The sequence below is a fragment of the Hypomesus transpacificus genome, chromosome 6 (assembly GCF_021917145.1).
Source record: "Hypomesus transpacificus isolate Combined female chromosome 6, fHypTra1, whole genome shotgun sequence".
Classification (NCBI taxonomy): Eukaryota; Metazoa; Chordata; class Actinopteri; order Osmeriformes; family Osmeridae; genus Hypomesus; species Hypomesus transpacificus.
This window is the reverse complement of record NC_061065.1, coordinates 852,031-871,473: the sequence shown is the minus strand read 5'-3', so window position 1 is coordinate 871,473 and position 19,443 is coordinate 852,031. Positions and strand designations below refer to the sequence as shown.

The following is a 19,443-nucleotide window of genomic DNA, read 5'->3' as shown; positions in this document are numbered from 1 at the left end:
CTCTTGGCATCTCAGTTCAAGGTAAGGTGAGGACAAAGTGATATGTGCTCAATAAGATACAGCTACTTGGGTTGGTAACACTTAATTTTTTTCCACGCCTTTAACTCTCTGCTACTTCATTGTACTTATTTCATAAGTCCTAGCCAAACAAACATCTTGGTTACAAAACCGTATCAAAATTGATGTTGCTTGCCCATTAGGCATTTCACACAGACCTCATAAGTCAGAACACTTAACACTTCCTACTGAATGCTTTGTAAAAGCCTCTCAGGAAACCAATGCAAGCAGAAACATGTGTTTACATGCAGTGTTAATATGTAATATGCTATTTATTTAACTGTCATGTGAGGCACATGTGATTTGTGTCAAGGATATGTTCCTCGCTGCTGTTTGACAGCTGTCGCCGAGAAAGTGAAAGCTACTGGCTAAGTGGTTTGCAATTGCATCTTAAGTATTTTCCATGCAAAAACAAATCTTTCAAGTCATACTTTGATAAATCAAATATGTTTTTGAGCGCGGTGGAGGTTGCATTCTGGTTAGTGCTAAGGGCCACTATTGTTTTATGAAGAAATGGAGACGTGGTCTATATCTCTACTCTACTAAATGCGGAAAACAGTGGGTCTGGCTTACCAAAAAGTGAAGGGGTGATTTTGATCTAAAATAAACATTCCATTGGTCTAAAAGGGGGTATGGATCGATAGTAGAAACCTTGATCAGCAACGCTGCTATTGGCTGCTCACATAAGTCTATGGCTGCTCACCATGGCCAAAAAGAGCGCCCCGTGTTTTCCGCAACAGAGCCAAACAGAGCAAGAGCTTACTTGAAGGTTACTCCAAATTGGAAGATTGGCAGGTGTCAGAAATATTAATCTATCTTGCATTGCAGTCAGTCGGTGAACAAGTTTAAGAAAGCTTTATTGCTTGCGGCCGGCCCACAAGGAGACAAAACATAACACCCCATTGTGCTACAAGTTTGTCCGCTAGCATGTTGCGCTAGCTAGCTATTTAAGCAGAACCGCTCTTTACAGTCATTGGTTAAGACAAAGGCATGCAAATGTTCCATTGCTCTTCTTCATTGGCTCCTTGCATAGACCTGGCGCGCGCGCGTGTGCGTGCGTGTTTGAGTGTGTGCGTGTGTGTGCCTTTTGACCCATGTAAGCTTGACCACATTATTCACCCAAAACAGATAAGGCCAGACATCTTTTATGGCCTCTCCAGTAAGAGAGAGTGGTCAGCCCAGGTCACCTTGTTTACATATACCTCATGTTACCCAGAGTTCAGATTTGGAGGTAGGCTTCTCTATACACACAAGGAATGCTGAACACAGAATCATTCTTATACAGGATACATTTGTTACATCTTCAATTTCTCCAACAGCAGGGAACACCCAGAGTGGAAGAGAGTCCAGCCCCTCTCAAGGAGACTGGTTCCGGAGCCCACGCTGTGCGTCGAGGCGAGGCCGACTATATCTAGCCGGAAACTCTCTACCTCGCGCACCAGCTCAGGCTCCTTTCCCGCCAGCGAGGTGACGTTCCACGTCCCTAAAGCTAGATATAGCCGGCTAGATATAGTCGGCCTCGCCTCGACGCACAGCGTGGGCTCCGGAACCAGTCTCCTTGAGAGGGGCTGGACTCTCTTCCACTCTGGAGTTGCCCTTGGTGAGAGGCGTCGAGCTGGGGTGGGAATACTGGTTTCCCCTCGGTTCGGCGCCTGTACATTGGGGTTCACCCCGGTGGACGAGAGGGTAGCCTCCCTCCGCCTTCGGGTGGGGGGACGGGTCCTCACTGTCGTTTGTGCTTATGCACCAAACGGCAGCTCAGAGTACCCACCCTTTTTGGAGTCTCTGGGGGGGGTGCTGGAAAGCGCTCCTCCTGGGGATTCCCTCGTCCTCCTGGGGGACTTCAATGCTCATGTGGGCAATGACAGCGAGACCTGGAGGGGCGTGATTGGGAGGAACGGCCCCCCCGATCTGAACCCGAGTGGTGTTTTGTTGTTGGACTTCTGTGCTAGACACGGTTTGTCCATAACGAACACCATGTTCAAGCATAAGGGTGTCCATATGTGCACCTGGCACCAGGACACCCGAGGTCTCAGTTCGATGATCGACTTTGTAGTCGTGTCATCGGACTTGGGGCCGCATGTCTTGGACACTCGGGTGAGGAGAGGGGCGGAGCTGTCAACTGATCACCACCTGGTGGTGAGTTGGCTTCGATGGTGGGGGAGGACGCCGGTCAGGCCTGGCAGGCCCAAACGTAATGTGAGGGTCTGCTGGGAACGTCTGGCGGAACCCTCTGTCAGAAGGAGCTTCAACTCCCACCTCCGGGAGAGCTTCGATCATGTCTCGGGGGGGGCCGGGGACATTGAGTCCGAATGGGCCATGTTCCGGGCCTCCATTGTTGAAGCGGCTGACCGGAGCTGCGGCCGCAGGGCGGTCGGTGCATGTCGCGGCGGTAACCCTCGGACCCGGTGGTGGACTCCGGAGGTGAGGGATGCCGTCAAGCTGAAGAAGGAGGCCTATCGGACTTTATTGGCTGGTAGGACTCCAGAGGCAGCTGATGTGTACCGGCAGGCCAAGCGGAACGCGGCTTTGGCGGTCGCGGAGGCAAAAACCCGGGCATGGGAGGAGTTCGGCGAGGCCATGGAGAATGACTTCCGAACGGCTTCAAAAAGGTTCTGGACCACCATCCGGCGGCTCAGGAGGGGGAAGCAGTGCTCTGTCAACACTGTATACGGTGGGGATGGTGCGCTGCTGACCTCGACGGGGGACGTCCTGGATCGGTGGAAGGAATACTTCGAAGACCTCCTTAATTCCACCAACACGCTTTCCGACGTGGAGGCAGAGTCTGGGGACATCGGGGGGGGCCCTTCTATCTCTGGGGCTGAGGTCGCCGAGGTGGTTGAAAAGCTCCGCGGTGGCAGGGCCCCTGGGGTGGATGAGGTCCGCCCGGAGTTCCTTAAGGCTCTGGATGTTGTAGGGCTGTCTTGGTTGACACGACTCTGCAACATCGCGTGGACATCGGGGACAGTGCCTCTGGACTGGCAGACCGGGGTGGTGGTTCCCCTCTTTAAAAAGGGGGACCGGAGGGTGTGCTCCAACTTTAGGGGGATCACACTCCTCAGCCTCCCTGGGAAAGTCTATTCAGGGGTCCTGGAGAGGAGGGTCCGTCGGATTGTCGAACCTCGGATTCAGGAGGAGCAATGTGGTTTTCGTCCTGGCCGTGGAACAGTGGACCAGCTTTATACCCTCCGCGGAGTCCTGGAGGGTACGTGGGAGTTCGCCCAACCAGTCTACACATGTTTTGTGGATTTGGAAAAGGCGTTCGACCGTGTCCCTCGGGGGCTCATGTGGGGGGTGCTCCGAGAGTACGGGGTACCGGATTTCCTGATCGGGGCTGTCCGGTCCCTGTACGACCGGTGCCAGAGTTTGGTCCGCATTGCCGGTAGTAAGTCGAACTTGTTTCCGGTGAGGGTTGGACTCCGCCAGGGCTGCCCTATGTCACCGATTCTGTTCATTACCTATATGGACAGAATTTCTAGGCGCAGCCAGGGTGTTGAGGGGGTCCGGTTTGGTGACCTCAGGATCGGGTCGCTGCTTTTTGCGGATGATGTGGTCCTGTTGGCTTCATCGGGCCGTGACCTTCAGCTCTCACTGGAGCGGTTCGCAACCGAATGTGAAGCGGCTGGGATGCGAATCAGCACCTCCAAATCTGAGGCCATGGTAATCGACCGGAAAAGGGTGGAGTGCCATCTCCGGGTCGGGGAGGAGATCCTGAACCAAGCGGAGGAGTTCAAGTATCTCGGGGTCTTGTTCACGAGTGAGGGAAGAATGGAGCGCGAGGTCGACAGGCGGATCGGTGCGGCGTCCGCAGTGATGCGGGCTCTGCATCGGTCCGTCGTGGTGAAGAAGGAGCTGAGTCGAAAGGCGAAGCTCTCTATTTACCAGTCGATCTACGTTCCTACCCTCACCTATGGTCACGAACTATGGGTAGTGACCGAAAGAACGAGATCGCGAATACAAGCGGCCGAAATGAGCTTTCTCCGTAGGGTGTCCGGGCTCTCCCTTAGAGATAGGGTGAGAAGCTCGGTCATCCGGGAGGGGCTCAGAGTAGAACCGCTGCTCCTCCGCGTCGAGAGGAGCCAGCTGAGGTGGCTCGGGCATCTGATTAGGATGCCTCCTGGACGCCTCCCTGGTGAGGTGTTCCGGGCACGTCCCACTGGGAAGAGGCCCCGGGGAAGACCCAGGACACGCTGGAGGGACTATGTCTCTCGGCTGGCCTGGGAACGCCTTGGGGTCCCCCAGGAAGAGCTGGCGGAAGTGGCCGGGGGGAGGGAAGTCTGGGCCTCCCTGCTTAGGTCGCTGCCCCCGCGACCCGATCCCCGGACAAGCGGCAGATGACGACGACGACGACGACGAGCAGGGAACACCTCAAAGTCAGCAAAATCCAGGAGAGGGCTGGCAAACGGTAGCGGACAAATTAAATGTAGCGACCACGTTACATGTTTCATTGCTTATTACAGTAGGCTAGGCCTATTTGTCTTTGTATTTTCTTATTTTCATATTACTTGGTTCATCATCTAATGTCATATAATAATTTAATGTGGTTCCAACAAATTAATGATGCAAATGACACCCTCACGAGAAAACCGACCCAGATAGCACACATACGCCGACGTCGGCTTAATATTATGATATGACATTATATTTAAAACTTTTGGGAGGTTCCAGAACGTCATTCTTTGGTCATAACGTAACCATCTAAATTCCAAACTGATATTTTCGTTTGTGTGTCATTCTGTGATGTGACTTGCTTGAGTTATAGCCTACTGTCACTCTGGAAACTGTACAGTTTGGTACCAATAACTTGCATTTGAGCGAAGTAATACATTATAGTCATTATATAAATAATTTGGGGATGTACCATCACTGAAACAAAACATCTAAGCTGGATCCAGCATATCCAAGCACCAGCTGCGTCTCTAGAAATGTTCCATACTAGCCTATTACAGCACATCGCTCGCGGACGTCACCGCTCGTGACCTGAGCCCTGTTGTTGAGTGAAGAAGTCGTTGAGAGACAGCAAAACCTTTTGATCCCGCATCCTTCATTTATAGCTATAAAACCGTTTGATAATCAGTTTATGTAAATATATCTTCAACTTAAGTTTTAGTGTTGATAGTTTAGTTCTTTGTTATTGTGTTTTTAAAGGTCACATGACATGAAAACTTCACTGTAGGAGGTTATTTAACATTAAAATGAGTTCCCCTAGCCTGCCTTTGGTCCCCCAGTGGCTAGAAGTTTCGATAGGTGTAAACCAAGCTCTGGGTGTTCTTCTCTGCCTTTGAGAAAATGAAGGCTCAAACGCTCTGTTTGAAAATCTGCCCCTTGCGACGTCAATCAATTAATCGCACATTTTTATCTATTCTAAATGTCCCTTGATTTCTTTTTGTCCCATTCTTTTTTCAAATTTTAAAGCTCTTATCAACATGGAAAAGTGGTTCGGATTGCTTTGTGCAAATATTTTTTTATTGAAAACAACATTGTAATCGCCTGGCTCTGATGAGGGGACGGAGAATTCGCATGAATCGCATCAGCTGTGTGCTTGGCCATCAAGTGGTATTTCAGACTGGACGTGCTGCGATGATAACTCAACGTTTACAACGACAAAACACACAGATCACTTTGGTCTTGTCAATGGAACCATTTGGCAACTTTTTTAAAGTAAACTTTCCATTCAGAATCTTATTGGCATCCATTTCGGCGTCTTGCGCTCGCCATCCACTCAAAACGTAACGTTAGCCTACTACCAGAGAATGTCTAATATCCGTAAACGGGCTCTGCTACTACTCTTTAGCCGGCTCGCAAGCCAAACAAGTGTATGTGGCGTGCCTGTTGTTTTATTTCCAGTCTAGCTAGATCCGGTGTGGTGTTGTAGTCTTTCTAACGTCGGTAATTGTTGCAACAGCATGTGAAAAAAACTACAAAGTTTGCTAGGCTAAAAAGAGCGTTAATCGCGCAATAAAAAAATTTACGTTGTTAATTTGGGTTTGCGTTAACGCCGTTAATAACGCGTTAAACTGACAGCACTAATTTTAATACAAACTTTAGCTCTACGTAACTATTTGTATGTTTATCCAACGTGAAATAGCCTCATCAAAAATTAAAGTATATTCATTTCTAGCCAATTTGACCCTTACAAAAAAGAAGTATACTTCAAGTTTATTTTGTAAGTATACTTAGTATAAAAAGTATACTATTATTATGTTACTTAAAGTATACTAGCAGTGTACTTATTTATATACTATTTTTGTACTAAGTAAACTGAATTGGCCCACTTTTTAGGTCATTTAGTACACTTAAGAGTACACTTATAGTGTATTTTAAGGTTTACTTTTGAATACTGTAAAGTAACCTGTGTAGTGCACTTTCAGTTCATCAAGTATACTTCCTAAAGTACTTCAAAGTATACCTTGAAATACTCTAAAGTAACTTGTGTAGTGCACTTTTAGTTCATGAAGTATACTTCCTAAAGAGCCTCAAAGTATACTTTGCAATACTTTCAAGTGCACTTTCAATTAATGTAAGTACCTCAAGAAGTAAACTTAATAAATGTAATTTTACTATGACTTACTAATAAAAATAAATGTTTAGGGGCCCCTCAGTCACCTCAGGTCTGGCATCACATGGTGAGAACGGGGGCCCTCACAAAGTCACACTGCAGATTCTGAAAGAAGCTACTTACTGTATAGGCATCAATGATTTACGAATCCAGCTCTTCTGATGAAACGTAACAGTCATTTAACTCATGGTTACAATGGTAAACCAGCACAACAATGACAATTACCACGCAACAAAACACTACATTCTAAGCAGGCACATTTAAAAAACGAAATTCATGAATTTACATTTGTATTTTGAACAAACTGCAAACTTATCAGCAATTTTTTACACTATTTACCGCCTTGCATCATGGCAATTGACAAGCCAATGAGCCACACTATCTTCATTATTTCACGTCGTTATTTCGTTCTTCAGTCAGTTTGACAGTATAACCTTCAAATTCTCAAGTAGCTTTTTCGTTTTTTTTCCATTAATACTCCGATTTATAATTATTAGTATAAGAGTTAGGGCTTCAGAATGTTTTGGCAGTAATTAAGGTTACAGCTTCAGTAACAAAAAAAGATTCAATGTGCAATGCATAATAGATTTTCATGGACATGAATAATTAGATCGAGATAGATCTAAAAAATGTAACCTGTAATGTACTTAAAAATTATTTTGACTGCTTTTGCTGTATAATAATAGAAAACGTACATCTTACTCCAGAAGAAATGTATACCATTTTCTGATTCTAAGCATACTTCTTAAAAGTATATCAAAAGTGAACTATTTTCTAAGTATACTCCTTAAAAGTATATCAAAAGTGAACTATTTTCAAAGCATACTTAAAAGTATATTAAAAGTGAACTATTTTCTAAGTATACTTCTTAAAAGTATATGAAAAGTGAACTATTTTCTAAGCATACTTCTTAAAAGTATATCAAAAGTGAACTAAAAGTGTACTATCCATATTTTAGTATACTTATAGTATACTTTAATATACTTCTTTTTTGTAAGGGGAGTTGGCACTGGTTTTGTAAGTCGGCTAAATTGAGACGTCGTACAGTACAGTACAGTATCGTCTTAATTTTTACAGTAGCTAACAATGTTATTGATAGCAGTAGCTACTAGCTCTAAATCGGATGCTTACACACTAGTGGTGTCGTCTCTTTAAGGATACAGAAAATACAAAACAGCTGAAGCTACTTTTGGACAGGTGAAGGATACAGTTCTAGCTAGTCAAGTAGCGTTAGCTAATGTTCACGATGAGTAGATGAAGGAAAGTTGATTAGCACTAGCTAAATGGTTGTAAATATATGGATACTGAAGGTCAGGGAAGCCTTCCATTTCACTTGTTACGGTCCCAAAAAAATACACTTCCACTAAATGTTCTTTGCATTTGATCTGCTGTCTAACTGTAGCTAATTAATGTTGCAGGTGTTGATTCCAGACGAACTGGTGGAAGACGAGGAGGAAGGAGAGGATGAGGAGGGGTTGACACAATTAAAATATAAGAAAATTAATTCAGGCTTTTTAAATGCATTTGAATAAAGTGTTTGTTTATACTGTAAATCGTGTTTTTTCTCCTATAAGCATACACATAATAGGTTACAAAACTTGCAGCAGCCTGTTATACTTAAAGTAGATTTTTTTAAATAAAGAAGTTAAATTACATTGTTGAGTTTAAGTGAACACATTCAGTTTAGTTTTGCACTATAGGCTGATATGCATTTTATACTTTGTATACAAAAAATATCCACCAAATGCATAAATGTTAACATAAATTAAGGTTGAGAAATTGATTATGCATTTGGAATGCGAAAGTTATCAGGATGTCAGATGGCTGAGCAGTGAGGGAGTCGGGCTAGTAATCAGAAGGTTACCGGATCGATTCCCCGCCGTGCCAAATTACGTTGTGTCCTTGGGCAAGACACTTCACCCTACTTGCCTCGGGGGAATGTCCCTGTACTTACTGTAAGTCTGCTAAATGACTAAATGTCGCAATTAGAAACGTCCCCATGACGTCGCAGACAAACGTCCCCTGAACGTCCCCTAAATGTTATGAGGACGACGTCCCCGGGACTTTCAAGGGACCCTACATAAAAAAGTAATGGGGACGTTCCCTTGCGACGTCCTGATAACAAAACCGGAAGTAGTTCAGCACCCATTGGTTGCTGGAGAAACAGGTGGATACAACAAAGAATGAGCATAATGGAACGTTTTTCCTGAAACGGTCAGTGATGAGCCGACGTATCTGCGACGTTTGAAATAGAGCACAGAGATGAGAAGAAATCCGACCATTTGCCGACCATTTGCCGACGCTTATCCAACTTTATGAATAGAACACGACTTTTCGATCTTGAGCCGACGTCGGCCCGACGTATGTGTGCTATCTGGGTAATAGCCCATTGTATGTATTGCTAAGTGACATTTCAGATAGTGAAATATTCGTTGTCTGAGAGATCCTTCGTTGTCTGAGAGATCCTAACTAAATAAATAAATGTAGAGTTAAAAAGAAATATCTGTAACAAGGCCGGTTGGTACAGTTCTGATTCATCGTCCGCCCTTACAAAAAAGAAGTATATTAAAGTATACTATAAGTATACTAAAATATAGATAGTACACTTTTAGTTCACTTTTGATATACTTTTAAGTATGCTTTGAAAATAGTTCACGTAGGATATACTTTTAAGGAGTATGCTTAGAAAATAATTAACTTTTGTTATACTTTTGAGTATGCTTTGAAAATTGTTCACTTTGGATATAATTTTAAGAAGTATGCTTAGAAACAGAAAATTGTATACATTTTTTCTGGAGTAGGATGTACTTTTTCTATTATTATACAGCAAAAACAGTCTAAATATTTTTTAAGTACATTACAGGTTACATTTTTGGGATAAATCTCATTCTAATTATTCATGTCTATGAAAATCTATTATGCATTGCACATTGAATCTTTTTTTGTTACTGAAGCTGTAACCTTAATTTCTGCCAAAACATTCTGAAGCCCTATACTCTTATACTAATCATTATCAATTGTAGTATTAATGGAAAAAAAACTAAAAAGCTACTTGAGAATTTGAAGGTTAAACTGTCAAACTGACTGAAGAACGAAATAACAACGTGAAATAATTAAGATAGTGTGGCTCGTTGGCTAGTCAATTCCCATGATGCAAGGCTGCCCAGGTAAAAAAAAATATGCTAAGTATACTAAATCTTAGCATACTTGAGTATACTTGAAGAGTGATTAATCACCAGTATACTTCAAGTTATTGAATGATTAGTTAATTTGAAGTGTGCTATTTTGGTACAACTTATTTTGTACTTAATATATTTAAGTTGTAATTAAATTGTACTAAAGCACAATTTAAAGTAAATTAAGTTCACTTTTACGTGCTAAAGTGGAACAACTTCAAGTATACTCAGTACACTTTAAGTATACGGCTATGTCCATATACTTAAAGTGTACTAAGTATACTTGAAGTTGTTCCACTTTAGTACATAAAAGTACACTTAATACACTTTAAATTGTACCTGGACCCTGGAGGGACATTTCGTCAAAGTCAGAGTACGAAGCGCACTGGAGTACAAGTCGCACTTTCAATGCAAACGTACAACTGTGTAGCCAACGTTGAGCGAAAGCAATTCACATGATAGATTATTTGCAGATGCACTGATTTTAACGGATACCTATCTAACTAGACAACATTTACAATCAGGGTGAACACTCAAATTATCTAAACTATAGACCATAGTATTACACATATCAAAACAAAACGAACACAACAATAGAACTCCAAACAATGCTTATTTAACCAAGCTAATGCCCTTAACTTAGTAGCTTTTCATCTTGCCGCAGGGCATTCTGGGTACCAAGAGCAATGCACGAGTGTCAGCGATCTTACAGCATTGTGTAACATACTTTGGTTGTGGATACTAGTATCACCAGAAATAAAGCCAAGTCACTCATTTAGTGGAAGAATCCATTGTTATGTCTACGAAATTATTTTTGTTAAAGTTTAGTTAGCTACCTTGCAAATCATGAGGATAGCCTATTGTAGCAGACCTTTCTATGTGACAAAGGACAAGGGTGTTTTGTCCCTCGGAAGTTGCTTTAGGCTTGATGCTGAATCCATTAGTTCACGTGAAATCAGTGAGGGCTGTTCGAATGGTTATGTCAAGAAGAGCAGTGGTAAAATACAAGTTTTTAAAAGGTACCGCGTCCGTGTCTCATGGTCCACACGATCATATACAATTATATCTAAAACGAGCTTACAAAGAGCTTGTTTACACTACCAAAGTTGAATTAGTAATGTTAGCGATGCTAGCGTTAGCTTGCTAGCTAGCCTTTAACATTTCACTGGGTCTTGCAGCCAGTGGCGTAACTATAGGGAGTGCAAGGAGTGCAGCTGCACTAGGGCCCGTGGCAAAAGGGGGCCCGTCCTCGATCTCACAGTAAAAGTGAGACAACCTGACCGGGCCCCTTAAGGCAATCTGACCAGGCCCCTTGCACCGCTGTTATACCGCAAGTTGAGGATCACATATGATCCACTCTTATCAATTCGCAAACATTTCTCAATTATGGTGTCAGTTATTCATAATTATGAGCTATCACTTGCCCAATAAACATTTTAAAAACAGTCAGTGTTAACAACAGCAAATAATTAATTTTTCCTCATTTGCCTTTTGCTGAATGAAACAAATGTCGTTTTTATTAAGTAATATTGCCCTCGAAAAATAGCAAGGATGTCTGGGTAATATTGTTGTCAAAGATTCCCGCCCACCCACACACGATTGTTCCCATCCAGTTGTTGGAATACCACAGACAGTTGTTGGGATACTACAGTTGTGATGCATTAGCGTTTTGAAGCGAATTAGGCTACCCCATGCCATACCCTTTAACATAAAAGTGGCTCCAGAAAGCGGCAGGAACGAAAAGAGCAAGATGTAAGGGTGGCAAAGCTGTCAAAACTATCCTCATTTGGATTGTGGCGAAGCGTGTTGAAGAGGACGCTACGTCTGACCCCCAGCCCGGCAACAGCAATGAGTGTGAAACTCAGCCACCAGGGTAGGCTAATAATTACATAACGTTTACTGTCTGGTGTATGCAGTTGACATGGCTATTAAACGTCATAAAAATGCACATATAGGCCTAGGCTACCAGGCAGCGGCCAGGTTAGATATAGTAAACTATGTGCAGGATGTAGTCGGAAAATAGCTAAAGCTAGATAGACTAAATGTAAACTAGCATATCTAACGAACATAAAATCAAATATTCACCATCGAAGTGACTGTTTTTTTTTACTAGTACCCAGATAGCACACATGACAGATCGAAACGTCATTCATAACGTCGAATAAGCCTCGGTAAATGATCAGATTTTCTTCTCATCTCTGTGCTCTATTTCAAACGTCGCAGATACGTCGGCTCATGACTGACTGTTCCATTATGCTCATTCTGTGTTGTAGCAAGCATAATCTAGAGCCAGAGACTCGCGAGTCAGAGCCGTTCACTTTTGAAAACCGTAATCTATCTTCACATAGAAGGAGCAGTCGTTACCCTTAATTGTACATCATGAGTAGCCTAAATTTCCTTGCGCATCGCTAAACTGAAAACTCAATAATTTCGCCTGACGATAGGTCGGTACGGGGCCCGTTGGTGAGATCTGCACTCGGGCCCGCCAAGTCCTTGTTACGCCGCTGCTTGCAGCTGTTTGATTAACTGAAATTATTATGAAATGTTATGTTCTACTAGCCATTTGCCTACTTAAGCAAGTCACTGTATTTCCAAGCCCTGATAGTGCAACTGAGACGATACCGAAAATAATTCCTCAAGTAATAAGCCCCCGTTCAAGTGTTGAGCATTAAATAGAGATCTTGAAAGAAGCCACTTTTTTGTTCTAAAACCGGACTATGAGCCACTTCGAAATAGAAGCCGTACAAGCACAATAAAACTGTAAAAAAAAAAAGAGGTACTTTACTCTACTACACACTACAGTACAGCAAATGTATACCAGTACACTGAAGGCTGAATTGATCAAGGGACTTCGAAAGTAACTTAAAATATCCTAACATTTCAGCATATTAAAATGTTTATTTTTAAAGTAAGCTTTAAGTGCATTGTTACAAAGTAAATTTTTAGCATGCATTTTAAAATATACAAATAATATGTTTAAACACAAAGTTCCAGTTGTACACTTTAGAAATTACATATACGTTTTACTTAAAGTATATTTTTTTATAATATATTTACTAAAAGTGTACTGTAGTACAATTTTTTTTAAAGTGTGTTCAACGTATTAACGTTAAAATTGGTAAAAGCATGATGGTAGTATACTTTTTATATATTCACAGATAGTACACTTTTTCTTAGTATATTTAAAATGTACTATTGAAAATGTGAATATGCTTGAAATACTCTTAAGTATACTTTTTTTTCACCTGGGTGCAAATAGTGTTAAAATTTGCTGATAAGTTTGCCGTTTGTTCGAAATACAAATGTAACTTCATGAATTTCGTTTTTTAAATGTGCTTAGAATGTAGTGTTTTGTTGCGTGGTAATTGTCATTGTTGTGCTGGTTTACCATCGTAACTATGAGTTAAATGACTGGTACGTTTCATTACAACAGCTGAATTCAGTAAACGTTGATGCCAGTGCAGTAACCCAGCTAACACATTTACGTTGCCCTGACGTTGTCGCAACGTCACGCGATGACCAAACATACGTTGCCGCAACGTCTTTGGCGACGTTGCGGGACCGTGCATCTGTGGGGCGCCAGTAGGTTGCCGCAACGTCATCTTGTGACGTTGCCAGTCCGTAACCGCGACGTCGTGGCAACGTTAATTTTCCGACGTTGCCAGTCCGTAACCGCAACGTCGTGGCAACGTTATTTTCCGACGTTGCCAGTCCGTAACCGCAACCTCCTAGCAACGTAATTTTCTGACGTTGCCAATCCGTAACCGCGACGTCGTGGCAACGTTATTTTCCGACGTTGCCAGTCGGTAACCGCAACCTCCTAGCAACGTTGTTTTGTGACGTTGCCAGTCCGTAACGGCGACCTCCTAGCAACGTCATTTTGTGACGTTGCTAGTCCGTAACTGCAACGTCAACAATTTACTTAATTATGAAGTAACCTATATTTCATATGCAGACCTCATTTGCCCAGAAGGCTACTTGTTTTGGTATAATAGATAGCCAACGTTAGGAGGAATATGTTTGTGTGATGTGTAGCCTGACTCAAGCTAAATCATAAACGAGGCAGCATTTCAGAATCATAAAGTGTTTTAATCGCCATGAAAGTTTGCACAGACAAGGAATTTACTTTGGCAGGAAGGTATATACATTCACCATATAGGAATCCTAAATATGTGGTCTACCTATACTAAAGGGGAGTCAGATGGCTGATCGGTTGGGAAATCAGGCTATTAAATCAGAAGGTTGCCAAATGATGTGTCCTTGGGCAAGGCACTTAACCTTACTTTCCTCCAGGGAATATCCCTGTACTTACTGTAAATAAGAGCGTCTGCTAAAATGACAATGCACAAAGTATGCATGTAACATTTACAATTAAAAAACTAAAATGGCCAAAATATATACATACGTGATAAAAAGTGCCACTGCAAAACAAACACTGCAAAGAAAAAAACACTGCAAAACAAACACTGCAAAACAAAAGTGCCAAACAAACAAAGTGCAAAAAATGAATTAAAATCTTCTTCCAGTCCCCGCTATGAGTTCTGTCTGTTGGCCCTGACAAGGAAGCACAAAATAAGTTAGTGTTCGATTAACATAATCGCACGTGTGAAAAGGGGCTATACAAGTCATTAAAAAAATCACATCTAAAATAATATACGTCATCAATTAAAATATTATGTGATTCTAGATTTGTGTCATAGCCATGTGAAAGATTGGATATGGAAGTTGCAAACATGATCATTCACCTGGCTGGTTTTGAATGGGCTGCCGGGGTGTGTTTGAGTGTTTCCTCTATGCGGAGCTCCACAGCTTTCTCTCCCAGTCCCGTCTTCTACTTCATCACAGCGTCTGGAATTAGAAGTCATTAACTTATTGTCAGCACCAATGTGAACGTTGAATGCGTGTAAGCCATAGTTTGTGGGATCTCCAAACACTTACCGCTCTCTTTCGCAACTCCAGCACCTTAAGGCACTCCTCAAGGTCTTGAAGTTCAGCCTGTGTTTGGGCCACCTGTAGGTCCATCACTGGCACCTCTTCAGTGTGTCTGCCCTGTGGTCGCCTGAACAGGAGAGCCTCTCGCTGGTTCTCTTCCAATGTCTCCATCTTCCGGAGCATAACCTGTAATGTGTCTGTAATTAAAGACAAGTAAAACAAGTTTACAAGAGTTTGCATGATTGGCATACACTGTGGTTCTTCTAGATTAGCTGTAACATTGATGTACATAACAAATGTTACCTTGATTGGTCTTTGCCCAAGATGGTACAGCTGAATGGGGTATACAAAGCATTAGTAAGACAACATTTGTTGTTTTGACAAATATGTTTCCCCCCACGATCAGAACAACTTAAGTATGCCTTACAATTAGGTATGCCTTACAATGGCAATGGTATGAGTATTTTTTTGAGTGTCTTATATTTGCACTTGCCTGGCTGCCAGATGTTTTCCGGGGCACCCTATGGGTTCTCCTCCACCAGACCAGAGTTGACACCTAGAGGTATGGCATCTGGTGATGCAAACGTTTTAAGTCATACTTTTGCTTCAAAGCATAGCCTTTAAGGTTGCCATGGCTCATACAATTATTGTCACTGTTATAAACGGTCATTCATTACTTTACCATAATTTCCAAGGGACACAGTACTTGTGATGGTGGTCGGATCACCTGTACAGAAATGAAAGTGGAATGTAGTTTACGTACATAGTAGCCTATTAGTATATTGATATTGAAGAAGCATCGCACATATGTGATCGTTCGAAAGCAGGGCCCCACAGCGTAGCGTCGCACATGTGTGATCCTGAACATTCCAACCAACTATTTTCCGATGGGCAGAAACTATATGATAAACACTACAGTATGGCTTCAAAATGTACAATTAGTAGGCTAACAAGTAACACTAGCAAGTAGTAGCATTGGTACGAGTATTATCTTAGGTTGCTAGGTAACGGAAGCTAATTAAAGCTACATACCTTCCGTTTTGGAAAAATAACTCACGTACTCTGGTGAAAGTGTCTGAAATATTTAGAACTCACGCATCTAAAGGTTAAAACGAATAAACTTATCCAAAAACAAATGTCATGTACAAATTGGAAGAATTAGTGACATGATACTTTTACAGACGCCATTGCTGTGCATGCCATGACCGACTGTGAACGTGATCAGCCACGCGCTAGCGTCTTTGAAAATTCAGGGCTAGCTAACTAAATAAACTATTTTGGGACAAGGTTTTCTAACAGTTCTGAACTTTTATTTTCACTGATTCTTTTGAGGGTGATTTTTGAGACTCTTAACTTTGATAACATGTATGCATTTTCAGTATTTCAAAACAACTTTCTGGAGGGTTTAACCTAGCTAGCGAAATTCTAACGTAAACAATGTGAATCTGATATAACGCTATAAACAACTCAATTTCAAACCTATATGCCCCATCCAATTTCTAAAAATATGTTTATATATTTAAAACTATGTCTGTAAAGAAACTCACCTTTGAAGTAACTTATTTCCAGGTAAAATCCATTGTGTGAAAGACGGTAGGACCCCGGCAAAAACTGTTTAGGAAGCCCAGTTTCAGCTATGCCTTGAAATGGGCATGCGCAAAGTTGTTGCTCAGGGGCAGACTGAGGGGCAGGTTTGCTAAGGAAGAATTGTAATATTCTGTGATGACTTGTCTTTGAAAATGAAACTCTTAAGAGTCGCTTACCTTTTGGTCACATTTAACAATTTTGTAGGCCTATTACAAAACTATTGGAGCACAAATTTGCATTGTGTGTCATACAGCTTTGGTGTGCTATAGCCTACAAATAATGTTTGCTTAATCATGTTACTCATCACACATTGATTGCTTTTGTACATGTTTATAGTAAAGAATGAAAGACTAAATTATATTCCACATTCTGTCTTTTTTAATTTACGATGTGTCTGCATATGAGAACATTAATGACCTGCTGGGGCTGAGCAGCACATGAATTACATGCAGTGTCTACATTTATATATATAAACCACTATATTGCACTCAAGATCCGTTGTCCTGCGACAAAAATAAGGTAACCAGCCGACCAAGGGACGACGTCGCGGCAACGTTGTCCACGGGTCTAAAAATAAGGTAACCAGCTGACCAAGGTACAACGTCGCGGCAACGTTGTCCACGGGACCAAAATTAACGTAACCAGACGACCAAGGTACAACGTCGCGGCAACGTTGTCCATGGGACCAAAAAATAACGTAACCAGCCGACCAAGGTACAACGTCGCGGCAACGTTGTCCATGGGACCAAAAAATAACGTAACCAGCTGACCAAGGTACAACGTCGCGGCAACGTTGCCCACGGACCTAAAAATGACGTTACCAGCCGACCAAGGTACGACGTCGCGGCAACGTTGTCCATGGGACCAAAAAATAACGTAACCAGCCGACCAAGGTACAACGTCGCGGCAACGTTGCCCACGGACCTAGAAATGACGTTACCAGCGGACCAAGGTATGACGTCGCGGCAACGTCGCCCACTGGTCTAAAAATAACGTAACCAGCGGACCAAGGTACGACGTCGCGGCAACGTTGCCCACTGGTCTAAAAATAACGTAACCAGCCGACCAAGGAACGACGTCGTGGCAACGTTGCCCATGGGACCAACTGGCAACATTCCCTTTATAACGTTGCTACGACGTTGCCACAACGTTGCCAGAAGGTAACGTCGCGGGTTACCAACTGAGCACTTACTGGCAACGTTGCCGCAACGTCATGTGTTAGCTGGGAAGTAGCTTCTTTCAGAATCTGCAGTGTAACTTTGGGAGGGCCCCCGTTCTCGCCATGTGACGCAAGGTCTGAGGGGCCCCTAAACATTTTAATTTATTAGTAAGTCATAGTAAAATGTAATGTATTAAGTTTACTCCTCTTACATTAATTGAAAGCGCACTTGAAAGTATTGCAAAGTATTTGAGGCTCTTTAGGAAGTATACTTCATGAACTGAAAGTGCACTACACAGGTTACTTTAGAGTATTCCAAAGTATACTTTGAAGTACTTTAGGAAGTATACTTGATGAACTGAAGTGAACTACACAGGCTACTTTACAGTATTCAAAATTAAACTTTGAAATACACTAAGTGTACTTTAAAGTGTACTAAATGACTTAGAAAGTGGGCCAATTCAGTTTACTTAGTACAAAAATAGTATATAAATAAGTACATGTCGGAGAAATTTAGAATGGAACATTATATCTGGAAAATACTGGTGCTAGCATTCCTTGCCAGCAGAGAATCCTCTCCTCACATGACCTATAGATGACACTAGTCTTACATAAACAAACTGACCTAGGCTTATCATACTAGAGGTGCAATAAATGTGTTTCTGTGTGAGTGAATTATATGGTCAAGCCTAGGGTCAGAGAACTCTGTAGGTTTCCACTGTCCCTGGGATCGATCCTATTGACAGCTGGTATGCAAAGGGGGGGACTTCTCTCCAATAAATGGTTATACCTGATAATTTGTGAACCAGACAAACTTTGTATTGCGATCAGACTTTGTCTCCTTGCTGGCAAGCATCAAACTATTGTACTTTCTTTGAATCCGACGACTCTGTGCATTACTTGAGAAATTATCCTAACAAATTGGTCCTTGCGAGCGGGATCTCAATAACTTTTTCCGCCGTCCAGGGTCGGGACCGAATCCGTGCACGGCAGGGGTTTCTTAAACTCCTGATAAAAAGACCTTGAAGCTAATTGCTGTTTCTCAAAGGCCGGACCCACTGGAGGTTGGCAAAGAAGTGACGAGATTAAAAGAATAGCCTGAGGCACAGTCACGTTGGATTTCAAGGTAAGAACAAGATTCGTGTTTTATTTTTACTAATATGTTTTACATTGAGAAAAATTCACAGTGGAGTCGTTAAAGACGCACTGAGGTCCTATATTAGCTAAGACCCGGTGAAAGACCCAGTGAGGCGAGTATATGGTATCCTATTTAACTGAGACCTAGTGATCGATGACGTTTCAAGACTGATGCAGCAGAAATACCCAGTGAAGTAAATAGGCCGTGTCATATGTACAGAGACCTAGTGATTTGTGGTCATCGGTGAACTAAATACCTTTGCTAAAATCCTATATGTATATCAGTGAAGTGAAGGCTGTGTGCACTCTTTAACTAAGACCTGTGAAATATTGGTGAAGCGAAATGTCTTAAAAACTGGGTGAGTAACTTAAAGACCTAGTGATGTACATGCACTGTTCAGAGTCGAATTGAGGAAGACTACCGTAATAAACCTCCGTGCGCACGTAAAAGATAGGCCAAATGATGTTTCGCGATTATTGTTCGGGCCCGGGGCAAAGGTGCTGCATATGTGTGTTTATTGCTGCTGAGATGATTTGTTGACATGTGTTGGGTTTGGTGGTATTAATATTTACCTAACTAAATGGACGTGTTGAAGGCTTGTCCAAACAGAACGCTGATACATGGTTAAGCTGTCATTTTCTGATGAGTGATATTAGGTGCATATGTAGACTTTGGATCCCAATTTTTTGTTAAAGATAAAAAAGTACTAAATAGTCTATGAGGACTAAGTGTATGATTGTATAAACCGCGGTCTTGTTGTGAATTTGCTGAATGTGAAGATGCTGAATTTATGCAATTTCGAGGACAGAAAAATTTCAAATATTTGAAAGTATGG

At 42.3% G+C, this 19,443-nt stretch overlaps 1 protein-coding gene across 4 annotated transcripts in view; it reads right to left on the bottom strand.

The window, feature by feature from the left end:
• The window catches only part of clip2 (CAP-GLY domain containing linker protein 2), a 101,041-nt gene that overhangs the window by 29,512 nt on the left and 52,086 nt on the right, over positions 1-19,443 (bottom strand). The gene's annotated exons all lie outside the window — the stretch shown is intronic.